The sequence below is a fragment of the Leptodactylus fuscus genome, chromosome 1, assembly GCF_031893055.1.
Source record: "Leptodactylus fuscus isolate aLepFus1 chromosome 1, aLepFus1.hap2, whole genome shotgun sequence".
Taxonomy (NCBI): Eukaryota; Metazoa; Chordata; class Amphibia; order Anura; family Leptodactylidae; genus Leptodactylus; species Leptodactylus fuscus.
The window spans coordinates 95,299,610-95,314,325 of record NC_134265.1 but is presented as its reverse complement, the minus strand read 5'-3'; the positions used below and the strand labels follow the sequence as shown (position 1 = coordinate 95,314,325).

Below are 14,716 nucleotides of genomic sequence, written 5' to 3'. Positions count from 1 at the left end.
TGGTGGAAGTGAGGAAAAGCAAAAGCCTACAGCACCTGGTATTCCCAGGCGGTCTCCCATCCAAGTACTAACCAGGCCCGACCCTGCTTAGCTTCCGAGATCAGACGAGATCGGGCGTGTTCAGGGTGGTGTGGCCGTAGGCAGAGACAGGCTTCTCACTTACTCCTCTTCTACTTTGCAGCCTGGCTGCTGGCAGCCCTTTGCACTACTTCACGCTAGACCTTTTTCTTCACTTTTTGCCTTCTCTTAAGGGAACTTCATACTCCAACAGGAGCAGTGCAAGAGCTGGGGGCGGCCCTTATACCCACAGGTGTTGTTCAGCAACCAGTCACAGGCCGCAGCCGCCCTCTTTCAAAAGGGCTGGGCGCAAGGTCTGCGCAGGGCTAAGAAACCATCCCGGGGGTGAAAGAAAGAGCAAGCTGGACCAGAGCCCATTGTCCAGTAGTCGGCTAAGGAAGAAGTTGAGATGGTTGCCCGTGCCTGGAAGCGAAGCTGCTTTTCAGTCAGCTTCTCTTTTCTTAGGGCGCGTTGTCTGCAAAGATGTTCAGCCTGTGTTGCCCTGTAAATTGGTCTGCAGGTTACTAGCTATGGCTTCCAGCCCGGCGGGAGGCCCAGATACTATGGAAATGAAGCCTGCTATTATTAAAAGAAAAAAACCACAACGCTGGTGGCCACCACGCCCGCTGCGGCTGCTAAGAGTGATAGCGGTAAGACTGAGAATACTAGGATTTTGCAAGGCCTAAAGAGTGCAAGAGAGAAAGTGAATGTAAAAGAAGCAAGTGTGCAGTGTAAAAAGTGAATGTAAAAATGGCATAGAGGAGAGTGACCCCTGCTGGTGGAAGTGAGGAAAAGCAAAAGCCTACAGCACCTGGTATTCCCAGGCGGTCTCCCATCCAAGTACTAACCAGGCCCGACCCTGCTTAGCTTCCGAGATCAGACGAGATCGGGCGTGTTCAGGGTGGTGTGGCCGTAGGCAGAGACAGGCTTCTCACTTACTCCTCTTCTACTTTGCAGCCTGGCTGCTGGCAGCCCTTTGCACTACTTCACGCTAGACCTTTTTCTTCACTTTTTGCCTTCTCTTAAGGGAACTTCATACTCCAACAGGAGCAGTGCAAGAGCTGGGGGCGGCCCTTATACCCACAGGTGTTGTTCAGCAACCAGTCACAGGCCGCAGCCGCCCTCTTTCAAAAGGGCTGGGCGCAAGGTCTGCGCAGGGCTAAGAAACCATCCCGGGGGTGAAAGAAAGAGCAAGCTGGACCAGAGCCCATTGTCCAGGAGTCGGCTAAGGAAGAAGTTGAGATGGTTGCCCGTGCCTGGAAGCGAAGCTGCTTTTCAGTCAGCTTCTCTTTTCTTAGGGCGCGTTGTCTGCAAAGATGTTCAGCCTGTGTTGCCCTGTAAATTGGTCTGCAGGTTACTAGCTATGGCTTCCAGCCCGGCGGGAGGCCCAGATACTATGGAAATGAAGCCTGCTATTATTAAAAGTAAAAAGCCACAACGCTGGTGGCCACCACGCCCGCTGCGGCTGCTAAGAGTGATAGCGGTAAGACTGAGAATACTAGGATTTTGCAAGGCCTAAAGAGTGCAAGAGAGAAAGCGAATGTAAAAGAAGCAAGTGTGCAGTGTAAAAAGTGAATGTAAAAATGGCATAGAGGAGAGTGACCCCTGCTGGTGGAAGTGAGGAAAAGCAAAAGCCTACAGCACCTGGTATTCCCAGGCGGTCTCCCATCCAAGTACTAACCAGGCCCGACCCTGCTTAGCTTCCGAGATCAGGCGTGTTCAGGGTGGTGTGGCCCTAGGCAGAGACAGGCTTCTCACTTACTCCTCTTCTACTTTGCAGCCTGGCTGCTGGCAGCTCTTTGCACTACTTCACGCTAGACCTTTTTCTTCACTTTTTGCCTTCTCTTTAGGGAACTTCATACTCCAACAGGAGCAGTGCAAGAGCTGGGGGCGGCCCTTATACCCACAGGTGTTGTTCAGCAACCAGTCACAGGCCGCAGCCGCCCTCTTTCAAAAGGGCTGGGCGCAAGGTCTGCGCAGGGCTAAGAAACCATCCCGGGGGTGAAAGAAAGAGCAAGCTGGACCAGAGCCCATTGTCCAGGAGTCGGCTAAGGAAGAAGTTGAGATGGTTGCCCGTTCCTGGAAGCGAAGCTGCTTTTCAGTCAGCTTCTCTTTTATTAGGGCGCGTTGTCTGCAAGGATGTTCAGCCTGTGTTGCCCTGTAAATTGGTCTGCAGGTTACTAGCTATGGCTTCCAGCCCGGCGGGAGGCCCAGATACTATGGAAATGAAGCCTGCTATTATTAAAAGTAAAAAGCCACAACGCTGGTGGCCACCACACCCGCTGCGGCTGCTAAGAGTGATAGCGGTAAGACTGAGAATACTAGGATTTTGCAAGGCCTAAAGAGTGCAAGAGAGAAAGCGAATGTAAAAGAAGCAAGTGTGCAGTGTAAAAAGTGAATGTAAAAATGGCATAGAGGAGAGTGACCCCTGCTGGTGGAAGTGAGGAAAAGCAAAAGCCTACAGCACCTGGTATTCCCAGGCGGTCTCCCATCCAAGTACTAACCAGGCCCGACCCTGCTTAGCTTCCGAGATCAGACGTGTTCAGGGTGGTGTGGCCGTAGGCGGAGACAAACTTCTCACTTACTCCTCTTCTACTTTGCAGCCTGGCTGCTGGCAGCTCTTTGCACTACTTCACGCTAGACCTTTTTCTTCACTTTTTGCCTTCTCTTAAGGGAACTTCATACTCCAACAGGAGCAGTGCAAGAGCTGGGGGCGGCCCTTATACCCACAGGTGTTGTTCAGCAACCAGTCACAGGCCGCAGCCGCCCTCTTTCAAAAGGGCTGGGCGCAAGGTCTGCGCAGGGCTAAGAAACCATCCCGGGGGTGAAAGAAAGAGCAAGCTGGACCAGAGCCCATTGTCCAGGAGTCGGCTAAGGAAGAAGTTGAGATGGTTGCCCGTGCCTGGAAGCGAAGCTGCTTTTCAGTCAGCTTCTCTTTTCTTAGGGCACGTTGTCTGCAAAGATGTTCAGCCTGTGTTGCCCTGTAAATTGGTCTGCAGGTTACTAGCTATGGCTTCCAGCCCGGCGGGAGGCCCAGATACTATGGAAATGAAGCCTGCTATTATTAAAAGTAAAAAGCCACAACGCTGGTGGCCACCACGCCCGCTGCGGCTGCTAAGAGTGATAGCGGTAAGACTGAGAATACTAGGATTTTGCAAGGCCTAAAGAGTGCAAGAGAGAAAGCGAATGTAAAAGAAGCAAGTGTGCAGTGTAAAAAGTGAATGTAAAAATGGCATAGAGGAGAGTGACCCCTGCTGGTGGAAGTGAGGAAAAGCAAAAGCCTACAGCACCTGGTATTCCCAGGCGGTCTCACATCCAAGTACTAACCAGGCCCGACCCTGCTTAGCTTCCGAGATCAGGCGTGTTCAGGGTGGTGTGGCCGTAGGCAGAGACAGGCTTCTCACTTACTCCTCTTCTACTTTGCAGCCTGGCTGCTGGCAGCCCTTTGCACTACTTCACGCTAGACCTTTTTCTTCACTTTTTACCTTCTCTTAAGGGAACTTCATACTCCAACAGGAGCAGTGCAAGAGCTGGGGGCGGCCCTTATACCCACAGGTGTTGTTCAGCAACCAGTCACAGGCCGCAGCCGCCCTCTTTCAAAAGGGCTGGGCGCAAGGTCTGCGCAGGGCTAAGAAACCATCCCGGGGGTGAAAGAAAGAGCAAGCTGGACCAGAGCCCATTGTCCAGTAGTCGGCTAAGGAAGAAGTTGAGATGGTTGCCCGTGCCTGGAAGCGAAGCTGCTTTTCAGTCAGCTTCTCTTTTCTTAGGGCGCGTTGTCTGCAAAGATGTTCAGCCTGTGTTGCCCTGTAAATTGGTCTGCAGGTTACTAGCTATGGCTTCCAGCCCGGCGGGAGGCCCAGATACTATGGAAATGAAGCCTGCTATTATTAAAAGAAAAAAACCACAACGCTGGTGGCCACCACGCCCGCTGCGGCTGCTAAGAGTGATAGCGGTAAGACTGAGAATACTAGGATTTTGCAAGGCCTAAAGAGTGCAAGAGAGAAAGTGAATGTAAAAGAAGCAAGTGTGCAGTGTAAAAAGTGAATGTAAAAATGGCATAGAGGAGAGTGACCCCTGCTGGTGGAAGTGAGGAAAAGCAAAAGCCTACAGCACCTGGTATTCCCAGGCGGTCTCCCATCCAAGTACTAACCAGGCCCGACCCTGCTTAGCTTCCGAGATCAGACGAGATCGGGCGTGTTCAGGGTGGTGTGGCCGTAGGCAGAGACAGGCTTCTCACTTACTCCTCTTCTACTTTGCAGCCTGGCTGCTGGCAGCCCTTTGCACTACTTCACGCTAGACCTTTTTCTTCACTTTTTGCCTTCTCTTAAGGGAACTTCATACTCCAACAGGAGCAGTGCAAGAGCTGGGGGCGGCCCTTATACCCACAGGTGTTGTTCAGCAACCAGTCACAGGCCGCAGCCGCCCTCTTTCAAAAGGGCTGGGCGCAAGGTCTGCGCAGGGCTAAGAAACCATCCCGGGGGTGAAAGAAAGAGCAAGCTGGACCAGAGCCCATTGTCCAGGAGTCGGCTAAGGAAGAAGTTGAGATGGTTGCCCGTGCCTGGAAGCGAAGCTGCTTTTCAGTCAGCTTCTCTTTTCTTAGGGCGCGTTGTCTGCAAAGATGTTCAGCCTGTGTTGCCCTGTAAATTGGTCTGCAGGTTACTAGCTATGGCTTCCAGCCCGGCGGGAGGCCCAGATACTATGGAAATGAAGCCTGCTATTATTAAAAGTAAAAAGCCACAACGCTGGTGGCCACCACGCCCGCTGCGGCTGCTAAGAGTGATAGCGGTAAGACTGAGAATACTAGGATTTTGCAAGGCCTAAAGAGTGCAAGAGAGAAAGCGAATGTAAAAGAAGCAAGTGTGCAGTGTAAAAAGTGAATGTAAAAATGGCATAGAGGAGAGTGACCCCTGCTGGTGGAAGTGAGGAAAAGCAAAAGCCTACAGCACCTGGTATTCCCAGGCGGTCTCCCATCCAAGTACTAACCAGGCCCGACCCTGCTTAGCTTCCGAGATCAGGCGTGCTCAGGGTGGTGTGGCCGTAGGCAGAGACAGGCTTCTCACTTACTCCTCTTCTACTTTGCAGCCTGGCTGCTGGCAGCTCTTTGCACTACTTCACGCTAGACCTTTTTCTTCACTTTTTGCCTTCTCTTTAGGGAACTTCATACTCCAACAGGAGCAGTGCAAGAGCTGGGGGCGGCCCTTATACCCACAGGTGTTGTTCAGCAACCAGTCACAGGCCGCAGCCGCCCTCTTTCAAAAGGGCTGGGCGCAAGGTCTGCGCAGGGCTAAGAAACCATCCCGGGGGTGAAAGAAAGAGCAAGCTGGACCAGAGCCCATTGTCCAGGAGTCGGCTAAGGAAGAAGTTGAGATGGTTGCCCGTTCCTGGAAGCGAAGCTGCTTTTCAGTCAGCTTCTCTTTTATTAGGGCGCGTTGTCTGCAAGGATGTTCAGCCTGTGTTGCCCTGTAAATTGGTCTGCAGGTTACTAGCTATGGCTTCCAGCCCGGCGGGAGGCCCAGATACTATGGAAATGAAGCCTGCTATTATTAAAAGTAAAAAGCCACAACGCTGGTGGCCACCACACCCGCTGCGGCTGCTAAGAGTGATAGCGGTAAGACTGAGAATACTAGGATTTTGCAAGGCCTAAAGAGTGCAAGAGAGAAAGCGAATGTAAAAGAAGCAAGTGTGCAGTGTAAAAAGTGAATGTAAAAATGGCATAGAGGAGAGTGACCCCTGCTGGTGGAAGTGAGGAAAAGCAAAAGCCTACAGCACCTGGTATTCCCAGGCGGTCTCCCATCCAAGTACTAACCAGGCCCGACCCTGCTTAGCTTCCGAGATCAGACGTGTTCAGGGTGGTGTGGCCGTAGGCGGAGACAAACTTCTCACTTACTCCTCTTCTACTTTGCAGCCTGGCTGCTGGCAGCTCTTTGCACTACTTCACGCTAGACCTTTTTCTTCACTTTTTGCCTTCTCTTAAGGGAACTTCATACTCCAACAGGAGCAGTGCAAGAGCTGGGGGCGGCCCTTATACCCACAGGTGTTGTTCAGCAACCAGTCACAGGCCGCAGCCGCCCTCTTTCAAAAGGGCTGGGCGCAAGGTCTGCGCAGGGCTAAGAAACCATCCCGGGGGTGAAAGAAAGAGCAAGCTGGACCAGAGCCCATTGTCCAGGAGTCGGCTAAGGAAGAAGTTGAGATGGTTGCCCGTGCCTGGAAGCGAAGCTGCTTTTCAGTCAGCTTCTCTTTTCTTAGGGCACGTTGTCTGCAAAGATGTTCAGCCTGTGTTGCCCTGTAAATTGGTCTGCAGGTTACTAGCTATGGCTTCCAGCCCGGCGGGAGGCCCAGATACTATGGAAATGAAGCCTGCTATTATTAAAAGTAAAAAGCCACAACGCTGGTGGCCACCACGCCCGCTGCGGCTGCTAAGAGTGATAGCGGTAAGACTGAGAATACTAGGATTTTGCAAGGCCTAAAGAGTGCAAGAGAGAAAGCGAATGTAAAAGAAGCAAGTGTGCAGTGTAAAAAGTGAATGTAAAAATGGCATAGAGGAGAGTGACCCCTGCTGGTGGAAGTGAGGAAAAGCAAAAGCCTACAGCACCTGGTATTCCCAGGCGGTCTCACATCCAAGTACTAACCAGGCCCGACCCTGCTTAGCTTCCGAGATCAGGCGTGTTCAGGGTGGTGTGGCCGTAGGCAGAGACAGGCTTCTCACTTACTCCTCTTCTACTTTGCAGCCTGGCTGCTGGCAGCCCTTTGCACTACTTCACGCTAGACCTTTTTCTTCACTTTTTGCCTTCTCTTAAGGGAACTTCATACTCCAACAGGAGCAGTGCAAGAGCTGGGGGCGGCCCTTATACCCACAGGTGTTGTTCAGCAACCAGTCACAGGCCGCAGCCGCCCTCTTTCAAAAGGGCTGGGCGCAAGGTCTGCGCAGGGCTAAGAAACCATCCCGGGGGTGAAAGAAAGAGCAAGCTGGACCAGAGCCCATTGTCCAGTAGTCGGCTAAGGAAGAAGTTGAGATGGTTGCCCGTGCCTGGAAGCGAAGCTGCTTTTCAGTCAGCTTCTCTTTTCTTAGGGCGCGTTGTCTGCAAAGATGTTCAGCCTGTGTTGCCCTGTAAATTGGTCTGCAGGTTACTAGCTATGGCTTCCAGCCCGGCGGGAGGCCCAGATACTATGGAAATGAAGCCTGCTATTATTAAAAGAAAAAAACCACAACGCTGGTGGCCACCACGCCCGCTGCGGCTGCTAAGAGTGATAGCGGTAAGACTGAGAATACTAGGATTTTGCAAGGCCTAAAGAGTGCAAGAGAGAAAGTGAATGTAAAAGAAGCAAGTGTGCAGTGTAAAAAGTGAATGTAAAAATGGCATAGAGGAGAGTGACCCCTGCTGGTGGAAGTGAGGAAAAGCAAAAGCCTACAGCACCTGGTATTCCCAGGCGGTCTCCCATCCAAGTACTAACCAGGCCCGACCCTGCTTAGCTTCCGAGATCAGACGAGATCGGGCATGTTCAGGGTGGTGTGGCCGTAGGCAGAGACAGGCTTCTCACTTACTCCTCTTCTACTTTGCAGCCTGGCTGCTGGCAGCCCTTTGCACTACTTCACGCTAGACCTTTTTCTTCACTTTTTGCCTTCTCTTAAGGGAACTTCATACTCCAACAGGAGCAGTGCAAGAGCTGGGGGCGGCCCTTATACCCACAGGTGTTGTTCAGCAACCAGTCACAGGCCGCAGCCGCCCTCTTTCAAAAGGGCTGGGCGCAAGGTCTGCGCAGGGCTAAGAAACCATCCCGGGGGTGAAAGAAAGAGCAAGCTGGACCAGAGCCCATTGTCCAGGAGTCGGCTAAGGAAGAAGTTGAGATGGTTGCCCGTGCCTGGAAGCGAAGCTGCTTTTCAGTCAGCTTCTCTTTTCTTAGGGCGCGTTGTCTGCAAAGATGTTCAGCCTGTGTTGCCCTGTAAATTGGTCTGCAGGTTACTAGCTATGGCTTCCAGCCCGGCGGGAGGCCCAGATACTATGGAAATGAAGCCTGCTATTATTAAAAGTAAAAAGCCACAACGCTGGTGGCCACCACGCCCGCTGCGGCTGCTAAGAGTGATAGCGGTAAGACTGAGAATACTAGGATTTTGCAAGGCCTAAAGAGTGCAAGAGAGAAAGCGAATGTAAAAGAAGCAAGTGTGCAGTGTAAAAAGTGAATGTAAAAATGGCATAGAGGAGAGTGACCCCTGCTGGTGGAAGTGAGGAAAAGCAAAAGCCTACAGCACCTGGTATTCCCAGGCGGTCTCCCATCCAAGTACTAACCAGGCCCGACACTGCTTAGCTTCCGAGATCAGACGAGATCGGGCGTGTTCAGGGTGGTGTGGCCGTAGGCAGAGACAAGCTTCTCACTTACTCCTCTTCTACTTCGCAGCCTGGCTGCTGGCAGCTCTTTGCACTACTTCACGCTAGACCTTTTTCTTCACTTTTTGCCTTCTCTTAAGGGAACTTCATACTCCAACAGGAGCAGTGCAAGAGCTGGGGGCGGCCCTTATACCCACAGGTGTTGTTCAGCAACCAGTCACAGGCCGCAGCCGCCCTCTTTCAAAAGGGCTGGGCGCAAGGTCTGCGCAGGGCTAAGAAACCATCCCGGGGGTGAAAGAAAGAGCAAGCTGGACCAGAGCCCATTGTCCAGGAGTCGGCTAAGGAAGAAGTTGAGATGGTTGCCCGTTCCTGGAAGCGAAGCTGCTTTTCAGTCAGCTTCTCTTTTATTAGGGCGCGTTGTCTGCAAAGATGTTCAGCCTGTGTTGCCCTGTAAATTGGTCTGCAGGTTACTAGCTATGGCTTCCAGCCCGGCGGGAGGCCCAGATACTATGGAAATGAAGCCTGCTATTATTAAAAGTAAAAAGCCACAACGCTGGTGGCCACCACGCCCGCTGCGGCTGCTAAGAGTGATAGCGGTAAGACTGAGAATACTAGGATTTTGCAAGGCCTAAAGAGTGCAAGAGAGAAAGCAAATGTAAAAGAAGCAAGTGTGCAGTGTAAAAAGTGAATGTAAAAATGGCATAGAGGAGAGTGACCCCTGCTGGTGGAAGTGAGGAAATGCAAAAGCCTACAGCACCTGGTATTCCCAGGCGGTCTCCCATCCAAGTACTAACCAGGCCCGACCCTGCTTAGCTTCCGAGATCAGACGAGATCGGGCGTGTTCAGGGTGGTGTGGCCGTAGGCAGAGACAGGCTTCTCACTTACTCCTCTTCTACTTTGCAGCCTGGCTGCTGGCAGCCCTTTGCACTACTTCACGCTAGACCTTTTTCTTCACTTTTTGCCTTCTCTTAAGGGAACTTCATACTCCAACAGGAGCAGTGCAAGAGCTGGGGGCGGCCCTTATAACCACAGGTGTTGTTCAGCAACCAGTCACAGGCCGCAGCCGCCCTCTTTCAAAAGGGCTGGGCGCAAGGTCTGCGCAGGGCTAAGAAACCATCCCGGGGGTGAAAGAAAGAGCAAGCTGGACCAGAGCCCATTGTCCAGGAGTCGGCTAAGGAAGAAGTTGAGATGGTTGCCCGTGCCTGGAAGCGAAGCTGCTTTTCAGTCAGCTTCTCTTTTCTTAGGGCACGTTGTCTGCAAAGATGTTCAGCCTGTGTTGCCCTGTAAATTGGTCTGCAGGTTACTAGCTATGGCTTCCAGCCCGGCGGGAGGCCCAGATACTATGGAAATGAAGCCTGCTATTATTAAAAGTAAAAAGCCACAACGCTGGTGGCCACCACGCCCGCTGCGGCTGCTAAGAGTGATAGCGGTAAGACTGAGAATACTAGGATTTTGCAAGGCCTAAAGAGTGCAAGAGAGAAAGCGAATGTAAAAGAAGCAAGTGTGCAGTGTAAAAAGTGAATGTAAAAATGGCATAGAGGAGAGTGACCCCTGCTGGTGGAAGTGAGGAAAAGCAAAAGCCTACAGCACCTGGTATTCCCAGGCGGTCTCCCATCCAAGTACTAACCAGGCCCGACCCTGCTTAGCTTCCGAGATCAGACGAGTTCAGGGTGGTGTGGCCGTAGGCAGAGACAGGCTTCTCACTTACTCCTCTTCTACTTTGCAGCCTGGCTGCTGGCAGCTCTTTGCACTACTTCACGCTAGACCTTCTTCTTCACTTTTTGCCTTCTCTTAAGGGAACTTCATACTCCAACAGGAGCAGTGCAAGAGCTGGGGGGCGGCCCTTATACCCACAGGTGTTGTTCAGCAACCAGTCACAGGCCGCAGCCGCCCTCTTTCAAAAGGGCTGGGCGCAAGGTCTGCGCAGGGCTAAGAAACCATCCTGGGGGTGAAAGAAAGAGCAAGCTGGACCAGAGCCCATTGTCCAGGAGTCGGCTAAGGAAGAAGTTGAGATGGTTGCCCGTGCCTGGAAGCGAAGCTGCTTTTCAGTCAGCTTCTCTTTTATTAGGGCGCGTTGTCTGCAAAGATGTTCAGCCTGTGTTGCCCTGTAAATTGGTCTGCAGGTTACTAGCTATGGCTTCCAGCCCGGCGGGAGGCCCAGATACTATGGAAATGAAGCCTGCTATTATTAAAAGAAAAAAGCCACAACGCTGGTGGCCACCACGCCCGCTGCGGCTGCTAAGAGTGATAGCGGTAAGACTGAGAATACTAGGATTTTGCAAGGCCTAAAGAGTGCAAGAGAGAAAGTGAATGTAAAAGAAGCAAGTGTGCAGTGTAAAAAGTGAATGTAAAAATGGCATAGAGGAGAGTGACCCCTGCTGGTGGAAGTGAGGAAAAGCAAAAGCCTACAGCACCTGGTATTCCCAGGCGGTCTCCCATCCAAGTACTAACCAGGCCCGACCCTGCTTAGCTTCCGAGATCAGACGAGATCGGGCGTGTTCAGGGTGGTGTGGCCGTAGGTAGAGACAGGCTTCTCACTTACTCCTCTTCTACTTTGCAGCCTGGCTGCTGGCAGCTCTTTGCACTACTTCACGCTAGACCTTTTTCTTCACTTTTTGCCTTCTCTTTAGGGAACTTCATACTCCAACAGGAGCAGTGCAAGAGCTGGGGGCGGCCCTTATACCCACAGGTGTTGTTCAGCAACCAGTCACAGGCCGCAGCCGCCCTCTTTCAAAAGGGCTGGGCGCAAGGTCTGCGCAGGGCTAAGAAACCATCCCGGGGGTGAAAGAAAGAGCAAGCTGGACCAGAGCCCATTGTCCAGGAGTCGGCTAAGGAAGAAGTTGAGATGGTTGCCCGTTCCTGGAAGCGAAGCTGCTTTTCAGTCAGCTTCTCTTTTATTAGGGCGCGTTGTCTGCAAAGATGTTCAGCCTGTGTTGCCCTGTAAATTGGTCTGCAGGTTACTAGCTATGGCTTCCAGCCCGGCGGGAGGCCCAGATACTATGGAAATGAAGCCTGCTATTATTAAAAGTAAAAAGCCACAACGCTGGTGGCCACCACGCCCGCTGCGGCTGCTAAGAGTGATAGCGGTAAGACTGAGAATACTAGGATTTTGCAAGGCCTAAAGAGTGCAAGAGAGAAAGTGAATGTAAAAGAAGCAAGTGTGCAGTGTAAAAAGTGAATGTAAAAATGGCATAGAGGAGAGTGACCCCTGCTGGTGGAAGTGAGGAAAAGCAAAAGCCTACAGCACCTGGTATTCCCAGGCGGTCTCCCATCCAAGTACTAACCAGGCGCGACCCTGCTTAGCTTCCGAGATCAGACGAGATCGGGCGTGTTCAGGGTGGTGTGGCCGTAGGCAGAGACAGGCTTCTCACTTACTCCTCTTCTACTTTGCAGCCTGGCTGCTGGCAGCCCTTTGCACTACTTCACGCTAGACCTTTTTCTTCACTTTTTGCCTTCTCTTAAGGGAACTTCATACTCCAACAGGAGCAGTGCAAGAGCTGGGGGCGGCCCTTATACCCACAGGTGTTGTTCAGCAACCAGTCACAGGCCGCAGCCGCCCTCTTTCAAAAGGGCTGGGCGCAAGGTCTGCGCAGGGCTAAGAAACCATCCTGGGGGTGAAAGAAAGAGCAAGCTGGACCAGAGCCCATTGTCCAGGAGTCGGCTAAGGAAGAAGTTGAGATGGTTGCCCGTGCCTGGAAGCGAAGCTGCTTTTCAGTCAGCTTCTCTTTTCTTAGGGCGCGTTGTCTGCAAAGATGTTCAGCCTGTGTTGCCCTGTAAATTGGTCTGCAGGTTACTAGCTATGGCTTCCAGCCCGGCGGGAGGCCCAGATACTATGGAAATGAAGCCTGCTATTATTAAAAGTAAAAAGCCACAACGCTGGTGGCCACCACGCCCGCTGCGGCTGTTAAGAGTGATAGCGGTAAGACTGAGAATACTAGGATTTTGCAAGGCCTAAAGAGTGCAAGAGAGAAAGCGAATGTAAAAGAAGCAAGTGTGCAGTGTAAAAAGTGAATGTAAAAATGGCATAGAGGAGAGTGACCCCTGCTGGTGGAAGTGAGGAAAAGCAAAAGCCTACAGCACCTGGTATTCCCAGGCGGTCTCCCATCCAAGTACTAACCAGGCCCGACCCTGCTTAGCTTCCGAGATCAGACGTGTTCAGGGTGGTGTGGCCGTAGGCGGAGACAAACTTCTCACTTACTCCTCTTCTACTTTGCAGCCTGGCTGCTGGCAGCTCTTTGCACTACTTCACGCTAGACCTTTTTCTTCACTTTTTGCCTTCTCTTAAGGGAACTTCATACTCCAACAGGAGCAGTGCAAGAGCTGGGGGCGGCCCTTATACCCACAGGTGTTGTTCAGCAACCAGTCACAGGCCGCAGCCGCCCTCTTTCAAAAGGGCTGGGCGCAAGGTCTGCGCAGGGCTAAGAAACCATCCCGGGGGTGAAAGAAAGAGCAAGCTGGACCAGAGCCCATTGTCCAGGAGTCGGCTAAGGAAGAAGTTGAGATGGTTGCCCGTGCCTGGAAGCGAAGCTGCTTTTCAGTCAGCTTCTCTTTTCTTAGGGCACGTTGTCTGCAAAGATGTTCAGCCTGTGTTGCCCTGTAAATTGGTCTGCAGGTTACTAGCTATGGCTTCCAGCCCGGCGGGAGGCCCAGATACTATGGAAATGAAGCCTGCTATTATTAAAAGTAAAAAGCCACAACGCTGGTGGCCACCACGCCCGCTGCGGCTGCTAAGAGTGATAGCGGTAAGACTGAGAATACTAGGATTTTGCAAGGCCTAAAGAGTGCAAGAGAGAAAGCGAATGTAAAAGAAGCAAGTGTGCAGTGTAAAAAGTGAATGTAAAAATGGCATAGAGGAGAGTGACCCCTGCTGGTGGAAGTGAGGAAAAGCAAAAGCCTACAGCACCTGGTATTCCCAGGCGGTCTCACAACCAAGTACTAACCAGGCCCGACCCTGCTTAGCTTCCGAGATCAGGCGTGTTCAGGGTGGTGTGGCCGTAGGCAGAGACAGGCTTCTCACTTACTCCTCTTCTACTTTGCAGCCTGGCTGCTGGCAGCCCTTTGCACTACTTCACGCTAGACCTTTTTCTTCACTTTTTGCCTTCTCTTAAGGGAACTTCATACTCCAACAGGAGCAGTGCAAGAGCTGGGGGCGGCCCTTATACCCACAGGTGTTGTTCAGCAACCAGTCACAGGCCGCAGCCGCCCTCTTTCAAAAGGGCTGGGCGCAAGGTCTGCGCAGGGCTAAGAAACCATCCCGGGGGTGAAAGAAAGAGCAAGCTGGACCAGAGCCCATTGTCCAGTAGTCGGCTAAGGAAGAAGTTGAGATGGTTGCCCGTGCCTGGAAGCGAAGCTGCTTTTCAGTCAGCTTCTCTTTTCTTAGGGCGCGTTGTCTGCAAAGATGTTCAGCCTGTGTTGCCCTGTAAATTGGTCTGCAGGTTACTAGCTATGGCTTCCAGCCCGGCGGGAGGCCCAGATACTATGGAAATGAAGCCTGCTATTATTAAAAGAAAAAAGCCACAACGCTGGTGGCCACCACGCCCGCTGCGGCTGCTAAGAGTGATAGCGGTAAGACTGAGAATACTAGGATTTTGCAAGGCCTAAAGAGTGCAAGAGAGAAAGCGAATGTAAAAGAAGCAAGTGTGCAGTGTAAAAAGTGAATGTAAAAATGGCATAGAGGAGAGTGACCCCTGCTGGTGGAAGTGAGGAAAAGCAAAAGCCTACAGCACCTGGTATTCCCAGGCGGTCTCCCATCCAAGTACTAACCAGGCCCGACCCTGCTTAGCTTCCGAGATCAGACGAGATCGGGCGTGTTCAGGGTGGTGTGGCCGTAGGCAGAGACAAGCTTCTCACTTACTCCTCTTCTACTTTGCAGCCTGGCTGCTGGCAGCTCTTTGCACTACTTCACGCTAGACCTTTTTCTTCACTTTTTGCCTTCTCTTAAGGGAACTTCATACTCCAACAGGAGCAGTGCAAGAGCTGGGGGCGGCCCTTATACCCACAGGTGTTGTTCAGCAACCAGTCACAGGCCGCAGCCGCCCTCTTTCAAAAGGGCTGGGCGCAAGGTCTGCGCAGGGCTAAGAAACCATCCCGGGGGTGAAAGAAAGAGCAAGCTGGACCAGAGCCCATTGTCCAGGAGTCGGCTAAGGAAGAAGTTGAGATGGTTGCCCGTTCCTGGAAGCGAAGCTGCTTTTCAGTCAGCTTCTCTTTTATTAGGGCGCGTTGTCTGCAAAGATGTTCAGCCTGTGTTGCCCTGTAAATTGGTCTGCAGGTTACTAGCTATGGCTTCCAGCCCGGCGGGAGGCCCAGATACTATGGAAATGAAGCCTGCTATTATT

The 14,716-nt window shown here is 52.1% G+C and overlaps 9 non-coding genes and 9 pseudogenes across 9 annotated transcripts; all 18 read right to left on the bottom strand.

Moving 5' to 3' along the window:
- Positions 1-23: 23 nt before the first annotated feature.
- Positions 24-142, bottom strand: LOC142190721 (5S ribosomal RNA). The gene has a single exon (XR_012714401.1). It is a non-coding gene; the product is annotated as a 5S ribosomal RNA (ribosomal RNA).
- A 714-nt stretch (positions 143-856) lies between these two features.
- LOC142190709 (5S ribosomal RNA) lies at positions 857-975 on the bottom strand. Its single transcript, XR_012714390.1, has one exon. It is a non-coding gene; the product is annotated as a 5S ribosomal RNA (ribosomal RNA).
- Positions 976-1,689: 714 nt separating this feature from the next.
- On the bottom strand, positions 1,690-1,798 carry LOC142190482 (5S ribosomal RNA; annotated as a pseudogene).
- Positions 1,799-2,512: 714 nt separating this feature from the next.
- On the bottom strand, positions 2,513-2,621 carry LOC142190461 (5S ribosomal RNA; annotated as a pseudogene).
- A 714-nt stretch (positions 2,622-3,335) lies between these two features.
- Positions 3,336-3,444, bottom strand: LOC142190518 (5S ribosomal RNA; annotated as a pseudogene).
- A 714-nt stretch (positions 3,445-4,158) lies between these two features.
- LOC142190696 (5S ribosomal RNA) lies at positions 4,159-4,277 on the bottom strand. Its single transcript, XR_012714378.1, has one exon. It is a non-coding gene; the product is annotated as a 5S ribosomal RNA (ribosomal RNA).
- A 714-nt stretch (positions 4,278-4,991) lies between these two features.
- Positions 4,992-5,100, bottom strand: LOC142190431 (5S ribosomal RNA; annotated as a pseudogene).
- A 714-nt stretch (positions 5,101-5,814) lies between these two features.
- LOC142190460 (5S ribosomal RNA) lies at positions 5,815-5,923 on the bottom strand (annotated as a pseudogene).
- A 714-nt stretch (positions 5,924-6,637) lies between these two features.
- LOC142190517 (5S ribosomal RNA) lies at positions 6,638-6,746 on the bottom strand (annotated as a pseudogene).
- Positions 6,747-7,460: 714 nt separating this feature from the next.
- On the bottom strand, positions 7,461-7,579 carry LOC142189748 (5S ribosomal RNA). Its single transcript, XR_012713704.1, has one exon. It is a non-coding gene; the product is annotated as a 5S ribosomal RNA (ribosomal RNA).
- Positions 7,580-8,293: 714 nt separating this feature from the next.
- On the bottom strand, positions 8,294-8,412 carry LOC142189970 (5S ribosomal RNA). The gene has a single exon (XR_012713912.1). It is a non-coding gene; the product is annotated as a 5S ribosomal RNA (ribosomal RNA).
- Positions 8,413-9,126: 714 nt separating this feature from the next.
- On the bottom strand, positions 9,127-9,245 carry LOC142190684 (5S ribosomal RNA). The gene has a single exon (XR_012714367.1). It is a non-coding gene; the product is annotated as a 5S ribosomal RNA (ribosomal RNA).
- A 714-nt stretch (positions 9,246-9,959) lies between these two features.
- On the bottom strand, positions 9,960-10,068 carry LOC142190505 (5S ribosomal RNA; annotated as a pseudogene).
- A 715-nt stretch (positions 10,069-10,783) lies between these two features.
- On the bottom strand, positions 10,784-10,902 carry LOC142189820 (5S ribosomal RNA). The gene has a single exon (XR_012713772.1). It is a non-coding gene; the product is annotated as a 5S ribosomal RNA (ribosomal RNA).
- Positions 10,903-11,616: 714 nt separating this feature from the next.
- LOC142190119 (5S ribosomal RNA) lies at positions 11,617-11,735 on the bottom strand. Its single transcript, XR_012714050.1, has one exon. It is a non-coding gene; the product is annotated as a 5S ribosomal RNA (ribosomal RNA).
- A 714-nt stretch (positions 11,736-12,449) lies between these two features.
- LOC142190459 (5S ribosomal RNA) lies at positions 12,450-12,558 on the bottom strand (annotated as a pseudogene).
- Positions 12,559-13,272: 714 nt separating this feature from the next.
- LOC142190530 (5S ribosomal RNA) lies at positions 13,273-13,381 on the bottom strand (annotated as a pseudogene).
- A 714-nt stretch (positions 13,382-14,095) lies between these two features.
- On the bottom strand, positions 14,096-14,214 carry LOC142190673 (5S ribosomal RNA). The gene has a single exon (XR_012714356.1). It is a non-coding gene; the product is annotated as a 5S ribosomal RNA (ribosomal RNA).
- Between the last annotated feature and the right edge of the window lie 502 nt (positions 14,215-14,716).